This window comes from Triticum urartu, chromosome 2 (genome assembly GCF_003073215.2).
Source record: "Triticum urartu cultivar G1812 chromosome 2, Tu2.1, whole genome shotgun sequence".
In the NCBI taxonomy this organism is placed as follows: Eukaryota; Viridiplantae; Streptophyta; class Magnoliopsida; order Poales; family Poaceae; genus Triticum; species Triticum urartu.
Window position 1 is genome coordinate 66569184 of NC_053023.1, and position 11175 is coordinate 66580358.

An 11175-nucleotide genomic window follows, 5' to 3' on the forward strand; every position below is an offset into this window, starting at 1 on the left:
GAAATGATGATACTTGTGGAGAGGAATGACGACATGATAAGGAAGCTAGGAGTTTTTATGGGAGACCCGCGCCAGGAGGAGAAGACGACGAACCCAAGGAGATTCGTTCTGAAGACTACATCATCATCGAGCACCGACTCCGACCCGGATAGTAGTGATGATGACTATGAAGACGAAGCTGGAGCGGATATCATGGAGTCTTCCACCGATCAAAATTTCTAGTAGACCACCATACTATTAGTAGTACACCCCCATGTAAATATTAGTAGTCCGAGCACTGTAATGATAGTTAGACCGATTGTATGCCCTTGCTTGATTGATTGAGTGATATGATATGATTGTGTTTGTCTCATGTGCATATGGGTAGTGTTTTCTCATTAGACCTCATTCTATTCTAATCTCTTCCCTCTAAACCCATCAGATGCCTCCGAGACGTGACCCCAGGTTTTGCTTTCCCACCGGAGCTCACTCAGTTGATCCAGTAGCAGAATGCCTTGATGCAGTTGTTAGTCAGAACCAAGGCAACAAACAACAACAACAACAACCCACCGCCACCACCCCCAGTTTGATACTTACCCGTTTTCTGAGGCTGCAGCCGCCCTGTGTTTTCCAGTAGCACCGAGTAAATAGTTGCTGATGATTGGCTGCGCAGGATTGGAAGGGAGTTGACCACCGCAGGTTGCACAAATGCTGAGAAGGTGCGTTTTGCCGCACACCAATTGGATGGACCAGCAGCCTCATGGTGGGAGAATTACACCACACTACAAGAAATATGTCAACTTGTGACCACCACTATTGGTCACTGAAAGGTCATGGTTTTTCATTTGCGACCTTTTTGTGACCAAAATAGAAGGTCAAAAGCTGGCGATCATAAAACTGACTATAGCGACCTTTCTTCTGGAATGTGGTTGAAGACGTTTATGACCAAAATACGTCTACTGTGGCGTTTTGGTCACTAGCAACCTCCCCAGGCCACGTAGGCATCCGGCGTGGCAATTTGATGTGGCACAAGATTCAGCCCGGTCCAATTCGATTTTCTACATGGGCCTAGGACCAACAAAATTCGGCCTATTTGGTGTTTTTTCTGTCTGTCAATTTTTGGTTGGGTTCATGGGCCAAGCCCAATATTGCATCCTTTTTATTGTTGGGTTGTGACCTTTTTGTCTAAACGAATTTAGTTTTTTTTTTCAAAAGAAGGGTCCACTAGTGAGATGGGTCCCAGTTGTCCAGGTTCTAGTAATAGGTTCCCATTTGTCATGTTGTGGTAAGTGGGTCCCATCAATTGAGACTCATATTCTTCATATTTCAAGCATTATTTAGATTTTCGGAGACAAAAACACACATGGTACTTAAATAAGAGCAACCAGATCACATAATACAAGCTCTATCCATTCCAATACACAAGACCATACAGCTTTACAAGCTCTACAATTGTAATATAGTACTGCTTTACAAGCTCCTTCCATGTGATCACAAACTACCTGCTCCTGTCATGAACATACTGGACTCGCTGGATGAACATAGTTGCCAACAAACAAAAGTAAGAAAAACAGGGTGAGTTCTTAGATTCAGACTCCTAACAAGCTCTACTAGATGAACAACATGCCGGACTCGCTCGACGACCATAGTCAGGGCTGGGAACAAACAAAACAACAACATGGCTTCCACTGTCATCCTGTTACATGAATCAGAGAAGAATTAGAATAACTGGGGAAAATATATGTCGTAGCTAACAAAGTAAGAACAATAGTTAACAAGTCTGGGTCGTAGAAGCTAGAAGTGTCCCTTCAGAGAGACAAGAACTTAGAATTGATGCATGGATCTTATTCTAAACAGCATAAACACCATGGCAATAAAAAATTAACAGTAACAAGATCAGTGTTAGCAGAATTAAGTACAAGGCAATCACGGGTACCAATCCAGTGCAAGTTAATAGAGAAAATATGTCAAAGTTACTTAGATTTACTAATGTGTTTTTCATACTACCAAATTGAAGGTAAAAGATGTGTACTGATTCAACACTGCAAACTGATTTCTGAAAGCTTTACCAAAACATTGTTTAGTCGCTTGGTGCTAAAGCGATAGATGTTGAACACTAACTGCCAGCGATAGTAACAACCAGCAGGTACTAACCAGCAGGTACTGCACCTGCGACCGCCATCACTAGCTTGGAAGCAATAAGCATAGCATAGGTAGGATAGGAATCATCCTGGTTGTGTGTTCACGAATCACCTACATGTACCAGACCCCACCTACCTATCCAAATTGGTAAACAGTTCAGATTTGCTCAATGATCTTGCAGGCTAAAGTTAGAGAATATGCCCAGAATGTTAATGCCAAACCGTTTACATGTACCAGACTCCATCCACTGGTCCAAATTGCTAGCTAATCAGTTCACATATACTTGCAAAATATCAACAAACATGAACAACATGGCCAACTCAAATCAGAGCGTTTGGTCGGTCCCAGGCATGGATTTGGCACGCAGATAAGCAGTAAATCAGGAATCTATGCTAGGTAAGGAGGGATTGAGACCGGAGAACATTACCATCCGGAGATCCCAGCTCGCAGAGGTGCTCTCCTCAAGGTTGGGTCATGCGTGGATCATAGCTACATTGATGTTGCATCCAGCAATTTGCAGGCGGCCTATCGTGAACATGAACATATTATGTCAGGGAAAGCGGATACTTCGTCTAAATAAATACATCTTATTGCAGGAACATTTTGTTGATTCCGTGGCGGAAACGTATAACATAGATGATGATACACTAATACACTGTGCATACTTGAAAATGCCACAAGAGTTAAAATTATTAAACTGAGAGCAGTCACAGCAACACAACATACTTGAAAATGCCAGATTTAGCATACCTCTATTCCTACGTACTACTACACATAGGTTAACAACTAGGAGAGCAACAGAGCATGCCAAGACTGCAATTGACCGACTGATTGCTTTAGGTCATAGTGCCAAGAACAATGCTACATGTACAAGTACAACAAAATAAGAATCTCAGGCCTCTATAATTCTCTAGTTACTTAGGCAACAAACATCATTGCAAATTTTGATGAAATGCATAGGTCCAGCCGATGATTACACAACAGCAACTACTGCAGACATTGGCTGGAGAAATGCTCATCTTTTTATTCATTGTAAAAGAAATTTTGAGTTCAAGCAGTAGTACTAGTTACTGACTACACATGTAGGTGCATATGCAGGTTCATACTACAGACTACAGTACAACACCAACTTGACACCCAAATAGTCCAACTTGATAGGCGGGAGTAACATTTACAGTATCAAGCTTGGACTTGCATCCCACATGTCAATTCTTCTACTACCTAGAAGCTAGAGCATGCATATGCAGGTGGTATAACATAACATAAAGAGCAACGACTTGATAAGTCTTGCCCCAATAGTCTAAGTCGTGGAAAACCAAATATTTCAACTGATTGAGAAAGACCTTGCAGAAATGGCCTCGTCCACGCCTTTTCTTGGCCCCAAACTGAGGCCTTCCATCATCCACTCGAATTCGCCATTGTTGCTCAATGTACAAAAGGTGCCTGCCAGGAGGACGAAATCAAATGAATAAGAACCCCACATAAACAAAGAGGCTATACAATGATTCTGCAAAGTATATTCACATAAGTTTGCTTATGAAGCCAGAGCTAACAATCTAAAAATTCAGAATCATAGTGCCTCATTCGATAAATTATTGTATACACATGAATATTGTGGAGCTTCTAAGATAGGACACATGTGAAATGTATAGTACAATACTGTATACTTGCCGTGTGCATATGTATAATTAACCTTCAGTGTATCGCATCTCGAATACAATTAGACTACTAGTACCTAGAAATCATATGCAACTCTATTTTTGCTCTAGACCAGCCACAAGACCATAAAAGAAATCATAAGGATCTGGTGCATTTGATATAATAAAGCAGCTGCCTGAACAAATAGAAGTTCTACATCTTCACTCTGTAGCAACATTTCATGACAAATGGTGATATTTACTCTATAGAAACATGTGATCATCTAAATTAACATGCTCCAAACTGAACCAGGCACTAAATTTACATTCTGACAACATTGCAGTGAATTTCCTTATAATTTTTGTACTACTACTAGGAGGTAGAAGATGATAATTGGTTTGGACGAGCAGTGCGTCTATCCCAGCAAGCCAATGATTAGCATTTAACACTTTTGAGCAAAGAGGCAAAACGAAGACTGGTGGGAAGGGCTCTGAACTACAATCCAGCACCTGATTCCTCAGCCTCAGATGCAGCCGCCCACCTGCGGTGCTTTCTCACGCAATCGTTACCAAGGTGCAGCGGTGGATATCCTGGTGGGCGCCGGTGGTCTCGTCCCTGACGAAACATTGCAGCGACACATTAGTCAGATCGGGACCAAGAAATTCACAAATTGGGAGGGGGTGGGATCGGGGCGCGCGCGTGCGCGATACCTTGGGGGTACTGCTGCTGCTGGTGCTGGGGCGGCGGCCTTCTTGCTGGCCCTGCATGGCTTGTCGGGGTCCTCGTCATCTCCTCACGCACGGGCGCGCCAGCCATCGTGGTTCCGGCGACCTCGGATGAAGAGGAGGGCGTCAGCGTCCTTGGAGCGGAAGCAGAGGAGACCGATGGAGCGGAGACCAGTGGCGGGGTCGGAGACGAGCACGAACGCATTGCTGGAGTTGCAGATGGTGAAGACGGGTGTGCTAGTGAGTGCGTGCGCGACCTCGTTGGGCCCAAGCGTGAGGGAATGAGCGGCACTACAGGGCCCCGGCGAGCGCGGGACGGCGAAGCGAGAGGTAAGGTTGGAGAGTAGTGCTGGAGGAAGGAGGAACGAGAGTAGTCAGTAGCGGCTGCATCACCGCAGAAGCTGCAGAGGAGAACGGTGCGCGGCGATGGGACGCGGGAGCTTCGAGAGGTGGGAGGGAGAGGGAAGGGGGAGCTCGATCTAAGGGAGGGAGACGGCGGTGGCAGGGATCGAGGGGAGCGTGGTCGATGGCGGCGGCGAGGAGATGGGGGGAGGAGGGGTGCGATGGGAGGAGGGGATTGATGGGATCTGGGTAGGGTTTGGGTAGGTGGATGCGGCGCACGCACGCGCCTGCGAGCAAGCCAGCCACAGCGGCGCCCCTCTCTCCATTGCGGCGGTGCCTCTCTCTCAGTCTGGGGAGAGGGGAGAGGCGGCGAGAGTTGATCGGGGGAGAGGGGAGAGGCGGCGGGAGTGGATCGGGGAAGAGGGGAGAGGCGGCGGCGGGAGTGGATCGGGGGAGAGGGGAGAGGATCTGATTAGGGTTTGGGTAGTTGGGTTGTGGTTGGGTGAAGGGTGAAGGCTGCCGTTGGATGCGGAAGCATCCGACGGTGGTTGATGCGTGATCCGCGTGATATGCCCATGGACCAATCAGAACGCAACAAACCATTTGATGGCCTTATGACCATATAAATTGTTCGTGATCAATTCAAGATAAAAATTTAATTCCATTTTTCAGTGCTCAAAATGATTTTTTTGTGAAAGTCCTATCAAATATGTGTTCAAATGATATCATATTTTGCACAAGTTTACATCGTGGATTTGCATACAATATTGACAAAGGGAGTTTTCATTTTCTTTGGACGACATTTTTTTTTCATTTCTCGAGTGCCCAAAATAAGTTTTTTTGTGAATGACCTATAATATATTTGTTGCAAAATTGGACCAAATCAATTTTCTAAAATACTAGGACATATTAATGCACAATTGACCAAATGGTTGGGTGTAAAAAGTTTTGATCCACCTCTCGTGAAAAAGACAAATTTCCGCCGATTCAGTGGAAGCGGGTCAAATTTGAACTGCAGCTGCCTCATAGTTTGCTATTTATTTTTTCCAAAAATCATTTCTAGGTACATAAGTATCTATTTAATCAGAGAAACACCAAAAAATTCCAAGATTCAACCACTAGCTAGGAACGGTCATTCCCGCCGTTTTGACCGCATTTTGAAACGGGCATAAAAAATTCAAAAAAAAAACAAAAAATTGGGAAACCTTCGCATTGGTGTCATTATATGTGGCCAAGTTCCTTAGGAAAAATAACAAACTTGTAATATGGCAATTATTTTAAAAAAGTGTTCTAAAAAACGAGCTATCACATGTGGAGATCAATGGCTTTCAAGCCAAATGATCAATCTTATGGCCACATTCATGGCATAGTTTGTTCAAATGATCTCATATTGTGCACAAGGGTGCATATTGGAATGGCAAACAATGTTGCCTAAGGAAGTTTTCATTTTTGGACGAAAAAACCATTTTCCATTTTTCGAGTGCCCAAAAGGAGGTTTTTTTGAAGGACCTCCCAAATAATTGTTGCAAAATTGGACCAAATCAATTTTACTAAAATACTAGGACATATTTAATGCACAATTGAGAAAATTGTTGGGTGGTAAAAAGTTTTGATCCACCTCTCGTGAAAAAGACAAATTTCCGCCGATTCAGCTGGAAGCGGGTCAAATTTGAACTGCAGCTGCCTCATAGTTTGCTATTTATTTTTTCCAAAAATCATTTCTAGGTACATAAGTATCTTTTTAATCAGAGAAACACCAACAAAATTCCAAGATTCAACCACTAGCTAGGAACGGTCATTCCCGCCGTTTTGACCGCATTTTGAAACGGGCATAAAAAATTCAAAAAAATCAAAAAATTGGGAAACCTTCGCATTGTGTCATCATATGTGGCCAAGTTCCTAGGAAAAATAACAAACTTGTAATACGGCAATTATTTTAAAAAAGTGTTCTCAGAAACGAGCTATCATGTGTGGAGATCAATGGCTTTCAAGCCAAATGATCAATCTTATGGCCACATTCATGGCATAGTTTGTTCAAATGATCTCATATTGTGCACAAGGGTGCATATTGGAATGGCAAACAATGTTGCCCTAAGGAAGTTTTCATTTTCTTGGACGAAAAAACCATTTTCCATTTTTCGAGTGCCCGAAAAGGAGGTTTTTTTGTGAAGGACCTCCCAAATAATTGTTGCAAAATTGGACCAAATCAATTTTATAAAATACTAGGACATATTTAATGCACAATTGAGAAAATTGTTGGGTGTAAAAAGTTTTGATCCACCTCTCGTGAAAAAGACAAATTTCCGCCGATTCAGCTGGAAGCGGGTCAAATTTGAACTGCAGCTGCCTCATACTTTGCTATTATTTTCCAAAAATCATTTCTAGGTACATTAAGTATCTTTTAATGAGAGAAACACCAACAAAATTCAAGATTCAACCACTAAGCTAGGAACGTCATTCCCACGTTTTGACCGCATTTTGAAACGGGCATAAAAAATTCAAAAAAAATCAAAAAATTGGGAAACCTTCGCATTGTGTCATTATATGTGGCCAAGTTCCTAGGAAAAATAACAAAATTGTAATACGACAATTATTATAAAAAAGTGTTCTCAGAAACGAGCTATCACCTGTGGAGATCAATGGCTTTCAAGCCAAATAATCAATCCTATGGCCACATTCATCGCATAGTTTGTTCAAATGATGTCATATTGTGCACAATAGTGCATATTGGAATGACAAACAATGTTGTCTAAGGAAGTTTTCATTTTCGTTGGACGCAAAACCATTTTCCATTTTTCGAGTGCCCGAAAGGAGGTTTTTTTGTGAAGGAACTACCAAATAATTGTTGCAAAATTGGACCAAATCATTTTTATAAAATACTAGGCCATATTTAATGCACAATTGACAAAATGGTTGGGTGTAAATTTTTGATCCACCTCTCGTGAAAAAGACAAATTTCCGCCGATTCAGTTGGAAGCGGGTCAAATTTGAACTGCAGCTGCCTCATAGTTTGCTATTTATTTTTTCCAAAAATCATTTCTAGTTACATAAGCCTCTATTTAATCATAAATACATGGTTTGTGGTGGCGATATGTCGAGGTTTGGGCGGTGGCCGAGGGCCCCAACTCTAGAGCGCGTAAACTCGCATGCCCGCCGCGTGGTCACCGCGTGACCGTGTTGCCATGTGTTCTGGGGCCTTAGGCATGTCTAGTGGGTTGGGCACTCCCCAGGTAGTGTGCTAGGAAGAAAATTACAACATAAGATTCTCACGAGGAGACCGATCGATGCTCAAACATGAATTAGCAGCCAAGTGTTTGATTAGCGGTACGGGAAATGTACATGGCTAATGGGCGTGAGTTTTGGCTGAGGATGATCAGTTACTAAGAAGACCGTCTTCACAAATTTTCAGCTCAAAAGGAGGAGCCTAGGTGGTACTTGCTTTGCAAACTACCACACTGGACATAAATACGAATGTTGAAGCTCGGCTCAAAATAATGAATGGATTGAGCTGGCATTTGGTGGAGGATGGTTATTTGGGCATAGGAAAGCACTGTAGAAAATGGATACTATTTGGACATGCCAAAGTGGTACTTCCTTCACAAACTGTTGTTCTGAACAGAATAGGAAAATGAATATTTTTGAATTATTTTTGAACTAGGCAAGGAAGGTTTTTACATATTTGACGAAGATATGACCCAAAGAATTTATGAGATTTTTTTGGGAATTTTGGGAATGAAGAAATATAGGTTGCTTCACAACCTAGGGCAAAAACTGCCACATGGACATGACACATAGGCAAAACTGATGAGATGGCGCCTAGTCATCGCAACCCACCACAATTTACAAGGCTATGACCATCTATATTGGTCGTTAACAACTAGAAATAAGGCAGCGGACTAGCGCTATTTGCTTTATGACCGCTTTGTGACCATTTCGTGTAAGGAAATTACGACCTTTCTGACCAAAATGGTCGCAATGGTTTAGGGTTTGGAGCCCCCCAGACAGCTTTTGACCAATTGGTCTAAAATGGTCATAAATTTATGACCAATTCTTCGAGGGTCACTGACAGAAGGTCATAAGTTGACATATTTCTTGTAGTGCAACCACTTTTCCTATAGCCAATGTCACTTGGGAGCAGTTTCAACAAGCATCCGCACAGCCCACGTATCCACAGGAGCCATGGGCATGAAGAAGCGTGAGTTTCGCAACTTACGCCAAGGGAACCGTACTGTAGGGCAGTACGTGGATGAGTTTAGTAAGTTATCCCGCTATGCTCCAGATGATGTGGCCACAGATGCCGCGAAGCAGGAGAAGTTTATGGAAGGGCTGAATGATGAGATGAGTATGCAGTTAATGGTGTCAACATTTAACAACTACCATGAGTTGGTAGATAAAGCTCTCATGATCGAAGGGAAGCAGCAGCAGGTAGAGAGCCGCACGAGGAAATGTGGACAAGGGAAGTACAATTCAGGAGCTCAGCAGAAGCCTCTCTTTACCCCGAACTCGGGAGGGCTTACCCATAACCATGGAGGCCACACTCACAATGGAGGAAGTTCTCATAATCATAATGGCCCAAAGAATGGGAATGGGAATGGAGAAAGCAGCAATCAGAACCGTTGCAATCCAGCCACACTCGCCAAGAGGGACCTAAGCCACGTTACTCGTTTCAAGTGCGGGAAGACTGGACACTATGCCATGGAGTGCCCTGAAGCGAAGAACGGAAATGGTAATGGGAGCTCTGGGAAGAAGCCCAATCCATTTAACAAAGGACAAGTGAACCACGTGAACGTGGAGGAGGTTGAAGAGCAACCAGATGCAGTTATCAGTAAGTTTTTAGTTAAGTCGTTTACTGCAATCATTCTTTTTGATACTGGTGCATCGCATTCATACATATCAAGGGGATTTGTGGATAAGTTTAAGTTGCCCACTAAAGTTCTTAAGACACCTATGATAGTAACCTCACCCGGAGCTGAGTATATGGCAAGCAATGGATGTTTTCAGATGCCATTAACCATAGGTAGTCATGTTTTCCCCTCTGACTTGATAATTCTGGAGTCGCAAGGATTGGATGTGATACTAGGAATGGATTGGCTATCGATGTATGGAGGAAACATCGATTGCGCCAGTAAGGATAATTCTGTAGTCGCAAGGATTGGATGTGATACTAGGAATGGATTGGCTATCGATGTATGGAGGAAACATCGATTGCGCCAGGAAGACAATTCTGCTTACCACCCGGAGGGAAAAAGGATCAAGTATGTATCTAGGCATGCGCCAAGGAGAACCCAAGTACATTCTCTCACGGGAGTTGTTCAGGAGGAAGTGCCTGTTGTGAAGGATTACCCAGATGTATTTCCAGAGGAGTTACCAGGCATGCTGCCAGATCGAGACATCGAGTTTTTGGTTGAGCTGTTGCCAGGCACCGTGCCTATATCAAAGAGACCATACCGGATGCCCGCAAATGATCTGGAGGAGATCAAGAAACAGATCAAGGAGTTATTGGAGAAAGGTTATATCCGACGGAGTTCATCACCATGGGGAGCCCCAGTGCTATTGGTTGAGAAGAAGGATAAGTCTCTAAGAATGGTTGTTGATTATCAGTCATTGAATGAAGTGACAATCAAGAACAAGTACCCACTGCCAATGATCAATGATCTGTTTGACCAGCTGCAAGGAGCTAAAGTGTTTCCGAAGATCGACCTGCGATCAGGTTACCACCAGCTGAAGATTCGAGAAAAGGATATACCTAAGACAACGTTCACCACAAGGTATGGGCTTTGTGAGTATACGGTTATGTCATTTGGATTGACTAACGCCCCCGCCTATTTCATGAGTATGATGAATAAGGTGTTCATGGAGTTCTTGGATAAGTTTGTCGTGGTGTTCATTGATGATATTTCAGTATACTCAAAGATTGAAGTGGAACATAAGGAGCATTTGCATTTAGTTCTCGAGAAACTCAGGGAACATCAGTTGTATGCCAAATTCAGCAAATGTGAGTTTTGGTTGAAGGAAGTTGGATTTCTTGGACGTGTTATATCAGGAGAAGGTATAGCAGTAGACCCCACCAAACTTCGGTCCGTCACTGAGTGGTTGATACCCACCTCAGTTGGAGAGATCTGCAGTTTTCTTGGACTCGCGGGATACTATCAGAGGTTCATTGAAAATTTCTCTAAGATTGCGAATCCTATGACGACGTTGTTGAAGGACACAAAGTTCCATTGGACTGAGGAATGTATAGCAAGTCTCCAGGAGTTAAAGAAACGTTTGACTACAGCCCTAGTGCTGATTCTGCCGGATATACGCAAGGATTTCCAAGTGTATTGCGACGCCTCTCGCTTAGGACTTG